General features: G+C 42.4%; 1 protein-coding gene across 4 annotated transcripts in view; it reads left to right on the top strand.

Moving 5' to 3' along the window:
- The window catches only part of STX18 (syntaxin 18), a 131,429-nt gene that overhangs the window by 8,969 nt on the left and 108,026 nt on the right, over positions 1-14,434 (top strand). Inside the window, exon 2 of one of the 4 annotated variants that reach the window (XR_006597242.1) lies at positions 11,004-11,072. The exons of the other annotated variants lie outside the window; for them this stretch is intronic. The gene's annotated coding sequence lies outside the window, so the exon portion shown is untranslated. The remainder of the gene's footprint in view (positions 1-11,003; positions 11,073-14,434) is intronic. 4 annotated transcript variants of the gene reach the window in all.

The following is a 14,434-nucleotide window of genomic DNA, read 5'->3' as shown; positions in this document are numbered from 1 at the left end:
ATGCCTGACCTCATTTATCTTTTATCTTTTGGGGAGGATAGAAATACAATATTATTAAGTGAGTTTGCAATATTGATACATGAATAATATTCTAGAATTCATACAAACTTCATGTTTGAGGTTTCTTATTACATGGAAATCTACATGGGCTCCCTCTGGTGGGCAGAGTATCAGTGAAATCGACAGTGGTTAATTACGGATTGTATATGAAAAACTTACTCTGTTTAAGACCTACAAGGTTTAAAATTGACTTAAAAAGAGGTCCCTTAAGAACCAGTCTAAAAGAAAGTGAATACACCAGAGGAAGGGAAGGGTGGTGGGTTGAATGAGCTCCTAGAACTCAGGTAGGAAAAGCCCGCAGCCCAGTTGCAATTTTAAATTCAGTAGTAGTTTTTTCTTCCTGACCTCACAGTGTGTAAATACTAGACTTTGCTAGCTCCTGCTTGCCACAGTCTAATGTTTGGCTATTTGTCAAAGCTTTCTGTTAGAGCACAGAAGCTCTGCTTAACCAAGAGAGTAAATCTTCATTTCCCAGTATTGTACACATTCTTGTTCACTTTTTAGTTAGATGATAAGAAAACCCTGGTAAACGAACATTTGCCTTTTATACTCTAAATAGAAGTGACAGGCTGCAGCATATCTTTCTCCAGAATTGAGAAAGGAATCAAAAAGCATAGGTTTTGAATTATAAATACTTTTGGACTTTGTCATTAGTTAACTTTGAGATCTTCGAGAACTCACCTAACCTCTTTTTTTGTTTTTGTTTTTTCTCATTTTTCTTATTTGTTTAATGGGAGTTCTGGCTAGATAATCCTTAAGGACCTTTTTGACAGGATGGTTCCAGGATTCAGTACTCTTCTTTCTGTAAGTCCCAGGATATATCTTAAAATGCAAAAATTTTGCAGTGACAACTGCTCAATCAATGCCTTGTGTTACTTTCCTCTTGAGTTCCTACCTACTTGCAATTCTTCATTTCGATGAGAAGATGAGTTTTGTTTTTCACAGCTGGCGTTTGGTATGTTTCTACAAATGCATTTGATTTGATAGTGATTATATACTCTTCTTATAATGGGATGCTATCAGCGAGATATGTTTTTGACGTTCACTAATTATTTTAAAATCTGACTATGAAAGTAGTAAGTGCTTGGGGCGCCTGGCTGGTGGTGGAGCCTGTGACTCCTGATCTCGGTGTTGTGAATATGAGCCCCGTATTGGGTGTACAGATTACTTAAACATAAAATCTTTAACAATGAAAAGTAGTACTTGCTCATTAAACAGAATAAAGAAGAGAATAAAGTTCACAGATAATACTCCTGGCCAGGAGTAATAGCCCCTATTACAGTCTTGTATATTTTTCCAGATATTTTTCCTATTAAACAAAAAGAATTTTTCTATACTGGTGTTAGTCTTTTTTGCCAGATATTTTTCCTATTAAACAAAAAGAATTTTTCTATACTGGCGTTAGTCTTTTTTGCCCCTTTCTTGCCTTTTTTCCTTAACAGTATTGTGAACATTTTTCTATGTCAGTGTAGATTGTGTTCAATTTATTTGACTGCATAGCCATTAAAAGTAGTTTCACATAACTTACTTACCTGAACCCCTACTGAAATATTTGAGCCACTTTTAGTTTATCATCATTTTATTTTTTATTTTTTAAAATGTTTATTTATTTATTTTGTGCGCGCACGTGAGAGAGAGCGAGAGAGCGAGAGAGAGAGAGAGAGAGAGAGAGAAGGAGCAGGGGAAGGGCAGAGAGGGGGGAAAGAGAGAATCCCAAGCAGGCTCCATGCTGTCAGCACAGAGCCCAGTGCGGGGCTTGAACTCATGAACTGTGAGATCTAGACCTGAGCCCAAATTAAGAGTTGATCACTTAACTGACTGAGCCACCCAAGTGCCCCCAGTTTATAACTATATTAAACAAATAGAGGGGCGCCTGGGTGGCGCAGTCGGTTAAGCGTCCGACTTCAGCCAGGTCACGATCTCGCGGCCTGTGAGTTCGAGCCCCACGTCGGGCTCTGGGCTGACGGCTGGGAGCCTGGAGCCTGTTTCCGATTCTGTGTCTCCCTCTCTCTCTGCCCCTCCCCCGTTCACGCTCTGTCTCTCTCTGTCCCAAAAATAAATAAACGTTGAAAAAAAAAATTAAAACAAAAAAAACCAAATAGTGTATTTTTACCAAATTTGTTTCAAATTTATAATCTCTTAAAAAGGTAAAAAATACAGGGACACCAGGGTCGCTCAATCGGTTAAGTGTCCAACTCTTTATTTTAGCTCAGGTCATGATCTCACAGTTTGTGGGATTGAGCCCCATCCACACTGACAGTTTGGCGCCTGCTGGGGATTCTCTCTTCCCCTCTGTCTGCCCCTCCCCTGCTAGCTCCCAAGCACGCTCCATCATTCTTTCTTTCAAAATAAACAAACATGAAAAAGGTAAAAACTATGTCAGTTCACTTGTTGTCTGCTTAATCTTTTCTCAAATAGAAAAAATTCAGTGTCATTTAATGTTTGAATGTCCTAATATTGATACAAGGAATATTAGAGTTTATTATCAGTGCTGGGGAATATAGAAGGGGGTAGCTGATAGGGGTAGTAGGAAAAGCCTTTAAGTGGGAGCAGAGCCGTGGAGAACAAGTGAAATTGAGTAGGTGGTGGGTGTGCGCACGTTGTACGTCAGTGACGGGAAACTGGCTGATTGGGCCAGTGGGGCTGCTTTGTCTGCACTGTGAAACAAGCTGGGGGAGGCGCTTTCTGGCCCTACCACAGAGGCCCCCAGTGCTTCTGTGCACCACAAACATACTAAATCAATGGCCAGCCTGTATCTAGTTAATGACCACTTAAAATCCAATGGAAACATGTACAGAAGTAACAAAAAGCATTTCTAGAAGCAATCTTAATGAGAAATGGAAATGTCCCATTTGAAGAAAACTTCAAAATTTTGGGGAGAGATACAGAAGCCTTGAATAAACAGAAACACATATTGTGTACTGGAAGAGAAGAAAAAGTGTTATAAAGACATCAATTATTCCTAAATTAATTGGTAGGTTTAGTGCAGCTTTCAACAAAATTCCAACAGAACTGTTTTGAGAGGAGCCTGTAAGTGGTCCTGAAATGCACCTAGAAAAAAAGATGTGAGAATAATTTTGAAGAAGAGTAGGGGTGTGTGTGTGTGTGTGTGTGTGTGTGTGTGTGTGTGTGTGTGTGTGTTGGAGTGGGGATACTGGTTTTGCCAGATAATAAAACACTTTAGAGACAAAAAAATAATATATATGTGTTTGTAGATTGATCAGTGAAGCATATTAGGCTAGATGTATAACCTTTGATAAAAGAGGTATTGTAAATCAGTAAGAAAAAGGTTTATTCAGTGATGATTCAGGATAATTAGCACTTTGAAAACAAAGAAAGACTTTTTGTTGTTGTTTTTTGGTCCTTATCTCTTATTGTACATACAATACGGTAAGATATATTTCTAGGTGAACTAAAGATTTCATTGTAAAAGCAAAACTGAAGAAAAAAAAAATGAGTATGAGGGGCGCCTGGATGGCTCAGTCAGTTAAACATCCAACTTCGGCTTGGGTCACCATCTCATGGCTCGTGGGGTTCGAGTCCCACGTCGGGCTCTGTGCTGACAGCGCGGAGCCTGGAGCCTGCTTTGGAGTCTGTGTCGTCCCCCCCCTCCCCGCTCCTCCCCTGCTCTCTCTCTCTCTCTCTCAAAAATAAATATTAAAAAAACTTTTTTTTTAATGAATGAATATGTTGTCTTCTAGAAGTGTGAGGTCTTTGAGTTTAAAAATTGCCAGCAATAGTTTCAATAATAATAAAGGTGGCGATTGTGAAGATGATTGTGATGGCAACTGTCACAAGTACTTTATAAAAGAGACACCGTGGCAGTATTCCCAAGCACAGGGAAGTTATTAGGGAAATACGGCACACTGCAGAGCAGGCCACAGCATGAGTGAAACTGCTGACCATTTTAGGTTAAAAGAGTCACTGCCCAAACCAGATGTAATTAAAACTATGTATATAAAATTAAAAAAAATCCTCTAGGTATGGAAATAGTGATCAGAAGGGAACACACAAAAGGTAACCATGGCTGTTTCTGGGAGACGGGACTCCAGGTGACTTCTTCTGCTTCTATCATCCCGGATTTCTTTAATGAGCACATATTTCTTCTGAAATGAAAAGGAAAGGGCGCCTGGGTGGCTCCGTCGGTTAAGCCTCCAGCTTCAGCTCAGGTCATGATCTCACGGCTCGTGGGTTTGAGCCCCGCATCAGGCTCTGTGCTCACAGCTCAGGGCCCGGAGCCTGCTTCCGATTGTGTGTCTTCGTCCTCTCTCTCTGCCCCTCCCCACTCGCACTCTGTCTCTTTCAAAAATAAACATTAAAAAAAGGAGATTAAAAAAGTAAAACAGAAAAAGCAAAACTCCCCGCAGATGAATTTTTATTTGCTGTGGTAGGAAATGGAGAAAAATTAGTATCTTTTGATTAGAAAAATCATGAATAAGCAGTATCTGATTATATATTAAATGCAGAGCGGAGGGGGCCCCTATTTAAAGGAAGTCTGCGGTAAAACCTTTTGTAAAGGGAGTAATTTTCCTGTAAGTCAGCTGGATTTTCGATCGGACTTTCTTAACCTGTACAAGAAAATCATCCACAAATGTTGCATTGATGTTTTACCTTTCTGGTTGTCATTCTACAAACTCAGAAGCGGTAATAATAGCTACCACTTGCCGAGCACCTATTCTACCTGGCGCTGTGCTCCCAGCGCTACAGCTTAGTCGACTGTCCTTAAGTTAGGCTCCTTTACTCCTGGAGAGACCAAGGTTCACAAGGTTAAGTGGCCTGCCCAGGATGGTGTCAGCGCGTGCGCCGGGTCCCTGGGACTCCCTGCTACCTCTCCAGGCTCTGAATGCTCGGCCGGCTGTGCACACAGGGAGTGCTGTTCCAGGCCTTGGCCTTCCGCAGGTCCGCTCTCTGGAGGTTTGCTCCTTGGCGTGTTGTCATATCATCTGCTGTCTTTAGGAGCACATTTTGGTGCATAAATCATATATATTTGAAAGTCCCTGACTCCCTTGTGGGGGAAATACAGCTGCCTCCAAACCTAACTTTTTTTTTGTTGTTAATTGACAATTACCCAGTGACCATACATCTCTTCTAAGGCAGTGTTGAGGTACGTTTTGGGGGAAAAGAGTAGAAGGTTTATGGTTTTAAATAGTAAAGTCACTTAGAAGGAAGGAGACCCAGTTTTTACATTACAGATACTTGAAAAATTGCTAATTCCGTTCTTTGGTCTGAGGCACTAGTTAGTGATTTTGTTTCTTCGTTCAGTAGTTAGTCCCGTGGAGGACTCCAGAGCTGAGATGGCCTCAGAATTACCCCGGTGAGGCAGGGGGTGAGGCCTGTAAAACCACGGTAGTGGTCAGCCGTTGCATGTGGGCTTGCCCTGGGGAGGCCCCCTAAGGGTGAAGCAGCTTCCTTCTGCTGAGGGCAGTTCCTTAGAGAGACTTAGCTATGAGCCATCAGCAGGCAGTTCTGGAAGTTGGGGGAATGAGGGCCTCGATCCTGGAGGCACACTTCTGCCACACCATCTTTCAGGGTTGTTGTGAGGAGTGAATGAGATACTGTGTGTTAAGCTGCTCGCAGTGTATCTGGTACCTCATAGATCCTCATTCAAATAAAGCAACTACTTTATGACCAGCTTATATTTGTTGAGTATCTGCCTGTGAGTTAGGAAGGCGTTGAGATTGCTGTTTAGGATAAAAGATGAAAGAGACTTCCATTTGGCCCTTAAATGCTTACACTCTGGAAGGGGGCATTCGAGTCATTCATTCAGTGAATATTTATTGAGCATCTATTACAGGCTGCGCACTGTCTTTCGCACTAGGGATGGAGCAAAGATAAGACGGAATCGCTGCTTTCATGGAGGTTATGTTCTCGTGGGAAACTTACAGTAAACAAGTAAACGTATCTAAAATACCTGGGTAGCGATAGGTACACACGTAAGTGTAAGACACGTTCATAATTCTAGAAGTCCTCAGTAGAGGAACTTCAAGAATTAAAAGGACAGAGATGACTACTTCTGGGTAGGGTTGAGGAGAGACTTCGTGGAGGAGGTGACCTTTAGGTGGGCCTCGAAGGTTTTGCACACGCAGAGATGGAGAAAGGCAGGACAGAACATGTGACAGAGGCCCCAAGGGAGGGAAAGCACAGGATGGTAAAATCCCCTAGAAAAGCTGAGTTTAACCGAAGGAGTGTGAGAAATCGGGAATGCAGTGTGCCCTGTCTTGTCCTTTGGCCCTTCCAGATCCATTCTCTACCTTTTCCATGCTGTTCTTGCCCGAGGAGGCTGATTTTTATGGAGTGCTTGGCTGGGCTTCCTTGTTCTCTGGCTTCTGATTGGGTTCAGCCAGGGGGCGGTCCAGCAAGAGATTGGAGGGCTAGGAGAGAGAAGGCTTGACTTTGGATCCATAGTCCTGACTCGGTTTAGGTGTCTGCCCGACAGCCCTAGAATTTTCTCCTTGTGTATATCAGGCATCTGTGGGGTAGGATGGGGTTAGTCACTAGGCTGGTACCAGCCAGCAACAGACAGGATCGCACTGCAGCCCCACTCAGGGCTGGCCCTGAAACACAGCGACAAAGGGCATTCCTTCCCCATGGGCAGAGCCTTGTACGATTCATCTCTACCTTTCAATTTAAGGTGGTTTTCCTGGGAGATACAATTTTCTCTCTCTCTCTTCCCCTTTGTAGCTCAACACCGCAGTAGGGAGCAGGCAAGAATTTTAGACTCAGACACATTTTCTCTTAGTGATTTGGCAGTTCGTACTTCTCTTCCAAATATGACCTGAAAGGTTAGAGGTGGTAAATGGCTCTTATGGCATTTTGACTATAAATCTGAACTGGAAGAGAATCTGTAACCCATTATCAGATTCTGAATCAAGCTGCCTTGTCCTTCTCCTGTTTCGGTTTCAGTGGAAATGTGTGTTTTTATTCTGTCAATGGACAGTTTACATACCCAATATACCTGATATTTAAAGGGAATTATACAATGAATACTTGATGTGAAAGGGACCAGTTAAATACTTTAACTCCAAGGGATTTCATTAAAGTAATAAGGAAATTACATTTAATTTTAAATGGTAGAAAGATTTTTTAATGTTATTGCTATTAAGCATCTATTACGCACACTCAGCCCATTTTTTTTTTTTGCAAATGAATTCCCAAAGCACAATTCATCTTTATACAGGTGGGAAGGAAATACTCTTGTAAAATATGTAGTTTGATGTTGTCTTCTTAGCTGTGGAGAGAAGCATACTTTTCCAAAGAATAGAATGTGATGGTTGATTGGAAACTTTTGGAGTTACAGGCTCTTAGTTCTACCTCTTGAAATAAGAAAATATATATAAATGGGTCCCCAGATGAAGGCGTGGTGGGGTATTTTATAGCCCTAATTGACTCCAGACATAGAGGCTGTGATTTGTAAGCAAGCAGTGACAAGAGGAAGTTAAATCAAAATTAAATTAAGGGAAAGGAGGAAAAAAAAGAGATATCAAGGAGAGGTGATGAATTTTCTGAAAGCTTCTAAATACCTATCTGTGGGTAAGTGGGAAATCTGTGACTATATCTCAGTTATGTCAAAAGATGAAATCTGGAAACATTTCAGTCCTAAAAAAGATCTTTTCTCTTTTTAAGCCGCCTTTTTTCTCTTCATTACTTGGTACCGTTCACTCAGTACGGGCATATTTGCTTCTATACTTTTCCATGACTCAAACGGGCAACACAAATCAGTGTCTCCCATGATACACATGAAGTGATATTTTGGGAGGATTGGTTTTTCTTGTTTACATTTTGGGATTTTATTGTTGTTCCAGCTTGTGTAAATAAAATTCTCGGAATGAGAGCCTACCAGACACTGGTCCACGCCGAGCACCATTTTTGCAGCTGTGTCTGTCGGTCCCCCCTTTCCTAGCCTCCCCAGCCAGTTAATTCTCGGCCCGAGAGAGGACGGGGGCTGGCTTCTAGTCCCCATCACAGCGCAGAGCGCCGTGTGGAGTTTCACACATATTTGCGAAATGGATGAAGCGAGTAAACGCCTGGTGCTTCCCGCGCTCTCGTCCATTCTCCCCCATGTGGGTTCAGACCCTCGCCATTTTGAGCCTGAGCCGAGATGATGCAACCATTCTGAGCCCCCCATCTCCCTTGCAGCCCAGCCGCTGTGCAGAGAACGCTGCTTTCATCAGGTTACTTTGCTCAGAAGCATTCAGTATTGCTCACTCCCCACACAGTGAATTTGGTTATTTGGCCAGCGTTCAAAGGCCCTTTTAAAGCTGGTACTACCCACTTTTCCATTTTTACACCCTACACTTCCTCGGTCATCCCGCCGGCTTTAAACCAGCCTCCTCCGCTTTCTTGCCTCCTCTTTTGGCTCCTGCTGTTTCTCTTGCCTGGATGGCTCACCCCCCTTCACTTACTCAGATTCTACCCATCTTCAAAGGCACATTCTCTCCTCTCCTAGTCTCTTTCTTCTGAAATCAAAGCATCTGCTCATTAAGCAAGGCACTCCGGCCGTGGCACCTTCGCCGTACCGTTTTGGGTTCTCATTTAATGATCGCATCGTTGCCTAACCTTCCAAGTGCTGTTGCGCCGTCTCCGAACCCTATTGCTTGCTTTTGGGTGTGGGGGATGGAGAAGGAGAGGTGGGACTCGGCATTTCACCTCGTGGCACCACAGCCTTGAGACGGGGCAGTGACTCGGTCATTGGTTTTGTGTTCCGGGGCCTAGGTCCACGCCTGGCCCACAGTGGGGATTCGGTACGTGGAATGTGAGTAAACGCATAGAAGGCATTCTCAAATACGTGTTTACTACTTTGACTGAAAACTAAAGTAATCAACGTAGGTGATTTTCCATCTTTTAAAAGCCATAAAAAACCCAATTTTTAATTTAGCTTTTTTTTTTTCGTCATTAACAGTTCTCCCTCCAGCACTTCTTCCTTTTGCCTGCCTCAGCTTTGGACTGAAATGTAAATCAATTTCCTCTAATTCTTTTCCCTGTGAAATTGGAGAGCAGCTGTTTAGTCACCTCCTTATAAATAACCCTTCACCAAGTTAAATTGCCTCTAGGACTTGCTTTCTCCAGATTAAATTATCCCACAGCCTTTTCTTTTTCTCATAAAGGCCTTTTTAAAAAGAAACATTTGTTATTTTTTTATTTCTTTTTCTAGCTCTTTATAAAACTTTATTCTTTTCATAAGGGGCTCACAGGCAACCCCTTACGAGGGCCTGGTGGCTGCCGCCTGGCATGGCGGGCACCCTGAGTCTCTCTCTTACCTGTGTGTGGGGCACCGTGTTGACGGTTCCCATCGCCTGTCAGGTTTAACTTGCTGCCACTCTCACCCTTTGTTCTGCCTCGTTTTCCTGTGCATTCCTTCAAATGTGTCGCTTGATTTTCTTCCCAGAAACCCTAGCTTACTGTATCAGCAGCGTTATGGCTCCAAGTTACAGACAACCCAGTGCGGATTTGCTCAAACGATCATGGGAATGTATTGATTTATACAACACTCGAAAAGTCTCGTGGTATGACTTCACCTCTGGCATGGCTGGACCCAGGGGACACGACAGTGTCACCAAAGGCCTGGCTTTTCTCACCCTCTCTGTTCTGCCGTTCATGGTGTTAGCATCTCGCTTAGGGCACCTCCCAGCTCTTGCTCCACACTGGCCAGAAAGCTGTAGTCCTTGCAGACTTTGCTTCCCGTACTGCTCTATCCAGGGAAGGAGACGGGCCCGGTCCGTCCGTGTAGTATCCGTCAGAATCTTGGAATTGGCTCGCAAGCCTATTTTTAAATCCATCCCTGTCCCCAAGGGGAGAGGACATACTCTTAGTTTGGCTTTTACTTAGGACCCAGCCCTGCAGCTGGAGCAGTGTCCCTTCCACCCGATTCGTATAGCTGAGAGTAGGGGAAGAGTGATTTCCAAGGAAATTCGGGGAGCTCTTTCCAGGAGGAGGAGAGCGGCGGATATGGGTGGCCAACAATAAAGGTACTTGCACTCGAGATTGTGCCCTTTCCCTCCGCCTTAGATTTTTAATATCGCTTGAAATGGAGGGTATCTCTGAGAATGAATTCTTTCATTTCCTCACTCGCTATTTATCGAGCCTCCAGCATACATCACGAATGCAGCCAGGTATCAGGCAGGCAAACGTGAGTGAGCCAGGGAGAAACTCCTAGTCTAGTGAAAAGAGAGCCCCAGGGGCAAATAATTACAGCACGTGGTGGTAATTGCTGTTCTCAAAGTATGTGTGGATCTGGAGGTGGAAGTGAAGACCGCTTCACTTGGGAGGGGCTGAAGGGGGAAGGGCTTCCCAGGAGAGGTGAGTCTTGAGCTGAGCCTTGAAGGAGAATAGAACGGGAAGGGAGGGGCATTATCCCGAAGGCCATGGTGAACTAGAAAAGGTTGGGGCCGGGGACGGACGCGGTCAGGTACGGATTTTGGAAGGATCCTACTGCTGGCCATTGGTGGACTCGGCAGAGGTGAGGAGGAAGACCGCTTGAGCTGGCACCGCCTCCGCGTGTCCCCGAGACGCAGTGAAGGCCCGAGCCGAGCCGGTGACCGTGAGGACAGAGGACAGATCCAAGGTCTGTTTGACAGGATTTGGGACTTGTTAGATGTAGGAGATGAAAACCAGTGGGTCCTAGACTACTTCGAGGTTTTAATTGTGGGTGACTAGGCGGGTGGCCAGAATGAGTGCGGTTTTATAGTTATTTGAGGTGCCTGCTTAAAAGCCAAGGGACACATATTTGGCAGTTGTAAATACAGAAGTGGACCTGGGGGGGAGGGAGGTTTCTGAGCCAGAGATGCAGATGGGGAGACCTCAGAGCGTAGGCGGAGGTTGAGGCCTAAAGGAAGGAGCAGAATTGCCGGAGGGGATTTTCATAATGAGAGGAGGGCCCCAGGGGAGTCAGAGAAGTTAGACACGTGGGTCCCTCCAGTAATGGACCTCTTCTTACCTTGGTAAAGGTAATGTCACCTGAGATGGCTTGTGGCGTGGTGGCTTTGAGCATGGACTCTGGGCTCCCCTACCTACTGGTGGGTGACTGGTGGGTAATGGGAGTAAAGTGGTACCTAATTTTGGAAGATTAAAGGAGCGAAGCACGTTGAAAGTGCTTGGCATGTAGGAAGTGTGATAAAGTATTTGATGAACGCAGAAACTAATAAACGTTGTACATGCTGTGCATTGTGTATCCCTCCCTGTCTCTCCGAGGCAGTTCATCCGAAATCGAAAATTAGTTTGTTTGGACTTAAATCATTTCCTTGTCTGAAAACTCTGGTGGTTCCAGTACAACGATGCAAGTATCAGACTTCTTGAAGATTTTCCAGATTATTTATTGGATTATTTTTTCCATTGGCTGTTAATTTTACCTCTGACTTTGAAGCAGCTTTGTTTCTTCCACACTTGACATATTTTTAAATTGTTCCTGATACCTCATAGCGTACAACTCTCTCTCTCTCTCTCTCTCTCTCTCTCTCTTTTTAATTTCCTTCCTCAGAGTCTTTGCTAAAGTTCTGGAATGCTCTGGTAGTTGCTCCCCCGCATTTTGGTCAGTGACTGGCATGATACTTTTAATCAGGCTGCTTTTCTCATCCGTCTGTAGGAATTGGCAGTATTTTCAACTCCTCTCCATTATGGTCAGGAATATGAACTTGCTGTCTTTTCTTTTTCCTCTTCCATTTTCCCACGTAAATGTCTTGAACCACTGATTAGATCTGTGTGCCCACAATAACATAAGCAGGCATGAAGCTGAAACCTGATTTAAAGGAGTATGTACAGAGTCTGTTACTCTATGAAAGTTTTTTAGAGTCCAGATGAAAATAGAACAGTATTCGGGGTGTGAGTATGTTGCCGAATCTCTAACACTCGTTGAACCAGACATCGTGTGTGTTCATTTTTAAATAACCGGGTGGGTCACTTTTTTATTTATTATGAACACAAACACTGATGCTAACAGCCGGCATGTGAAAGGAAAACAGGCAATAGTGATGAAAACCATTTAATGATTAGTGAGGAAACAAATATTGTTTAATGAAAATAAAAACCATGTCTAAAGGGCCTAATGCTGACTTTTGGAAATATAACCGTGTTGCGGTCTGTTGTGTACCCTCTGTCCTGTACAGTAGATATTGTTTAAAATTGCTTGGGAACTGGAGCTTGCAATTGTGAGCCTGGAATGTCCTGCAGATAATTAAGTTGTGGTCAGGCTTTGGAAAAATAAAAAGTTCTCGAACTATGATTTTATAAACATGCTACAATAACATTTCTTTATATTTAACAGTTTCTTATAGAAAGCTGATACTCTCATGAGGCATTGATTAAAGGTAAAACATCAAGAAAGAAAAAATATTAAATTAAAACTTCACTTAGGATGTTGACAGTTGGCTTGTAATATTAAACAGATGTGTATGTTCCTGGGGATATTCTTCTTTCTGAACTGAATTGCTAAGTTGTATTTTTTTTTAATGACAACTACAAATTTTTGATCAGTTAATAATTTTAAATGCCCTCTCTACAATCTTCTGTATTCTAACTTCATCTGTAGTTTGAGCCCTCTCAATGATATAATGATTGGTGAAACCTTTGCTGCCGCTTCTAAAGTCTTTCATTTTCTTTCTTTCTTCTTTTTCCCCCCTCTTAAAGCTTAACTGGGCTCTTCTGATTTCATGATGCATTCTTGGAGATTGATTCCTTGAAATAATTTTAGGATCATTGGGTGGAATTCTACCCTTTCAGATTTATGTCTATACTTTACTTCCATATAAGTTTCACATTGGTATTTGAGTGCACAAGTTGACCTACATTGTGGTATTGTGTTTGTGTGGTCAATTGTAAACGCTTCGTGAAATGTCCCTGTAGCCAGCCATGCAGATCGGCTTGTACCCCCATGCTGTGGGGCCAAAGAAATGTCAGTGAGGTGGACCGAAAGGAAACCAGGCCATGGAGCCAAAAGAGATCCAGTGAATCTCTTTTTGCTTGTAAGGATTTTGCCATATTAGACAAATAGCATAGCGTCCAGTAAAGGCAGTGGAGTGGGGTGGGCAGAGTGGAGGGGTGGCTTCGGTGGGTAGGTCGACTTTGGTGAACAGAGGAGGAGTCAGATCGGATTTTGTAGGATGAGTTGAATGTATTTTACATCTTCCAAGATTCTTTAAATCTATGTGTACAACTAGATAAACTGTTCATTGTTGTGTTTGGGCTGATGAAAAAATTTAAATTCTGAAGATCATTTTAATTGTAAGCCTTTGACGTGCGGACATCTTATGTTCTCTGGAAGATATATTTCGCTGGGCAGGAGTCTTTGATTAACCTGGAAGAACAGTGTAGTTGGTTTGGATAGATTTATTTATCTTGGAACTGTGTATTGTTTGCACAGTCTTCTTTTTGGAATCAGTGTTTTTTCTCTGCAGATTCCATTTGGGAAGCTCTGATTTGGAGCCTCAGAATATGGAAGGCATTTCCAATAAACACAAACAAAGGCTCACTGCATTGTCTGAACAAGTACAATGACATATTTTATCATACAAAATTTTATGTAAGCTCAAGAGTAATGAATTCATTTTTAATAGCACATTATTTAAATGTGACTATTTGTTCTTTGTATCTAATAGTATAAATATTTTTAAGTGTCCTATTAAAGTTTGATTTAGGAGCAAAAATATTTTTTCATATAAAAATGTCCACTTTTATATGACAGGATTTGACAAGTATACGTTTCAGTGTATTGTTTTGTTCTCTAACTCATTGTCTTGTTCTTATTTATATTTTGTGTGGTTGTGGAAGGAGGAACAGATTTCTGTGTTCAGTGTCTTAGCAGTTAATGGAATCCCTGCCATATTCTCCTAGAAATTTGAAATTCAAATTATAGTGGCCTTTTGGAAAGAGTTGGGAGCTTGGAGCTATGTGCAAAAATACTGGATAAAGTTTAGCATCATTTGTTACTCTAGAAAGAGCCATCCATTTTAGCTAAGAATCTAAAAAGCAGTAAAATAGATCTACTAAGGTTTGTATCTGGTTTTTTTTTTCAGGGCTTTATACTATTTCATTCCAGTTCTCTCCCAAGGTTTTGCTCTAAAGGAGTGTTGTAAATATGTTAAATAGTTCTCTCTAACCAGAATTAATCATAACAGATTGAAGTAGAAAATGCTGTTTCTTCTTACGTGGTTATTGCATCATAAGATAACTCTCTGTAAATGAGATTCTTTTGTAGATATTTTGGCTTGGCTTACCGATCCTAATTTCAGTACTATGCCTGATTTAGCAATAAGCTGCTGTGATCAGCACCAGTGAATTGTATTAGGCAGGCTTTATTTTCTGTATCAGTGTGGCATTACCATCTTTCCCACCCCCAGGTCAGAAAAGCATGGTTTTATATTCTTTTTCAGTTTCAATGTTTAAT

Source organism: Felis catus, chromosome B1 (genome assembly GCF_018350175.1).
Source record: "Felis catus isolate Fca126 chromosome B1, F.catus_Fca126_mat1.0, whole genome shotgun sequence".
Lineage (NCBI taxonomy): Eukaryota > Metazoa > Chordata > Mammalia > Carnivora > Felidae > Felis > Felis catus.
This window is presented reverse-complemented; position numbering and strand designations above follow the sequence as displayed.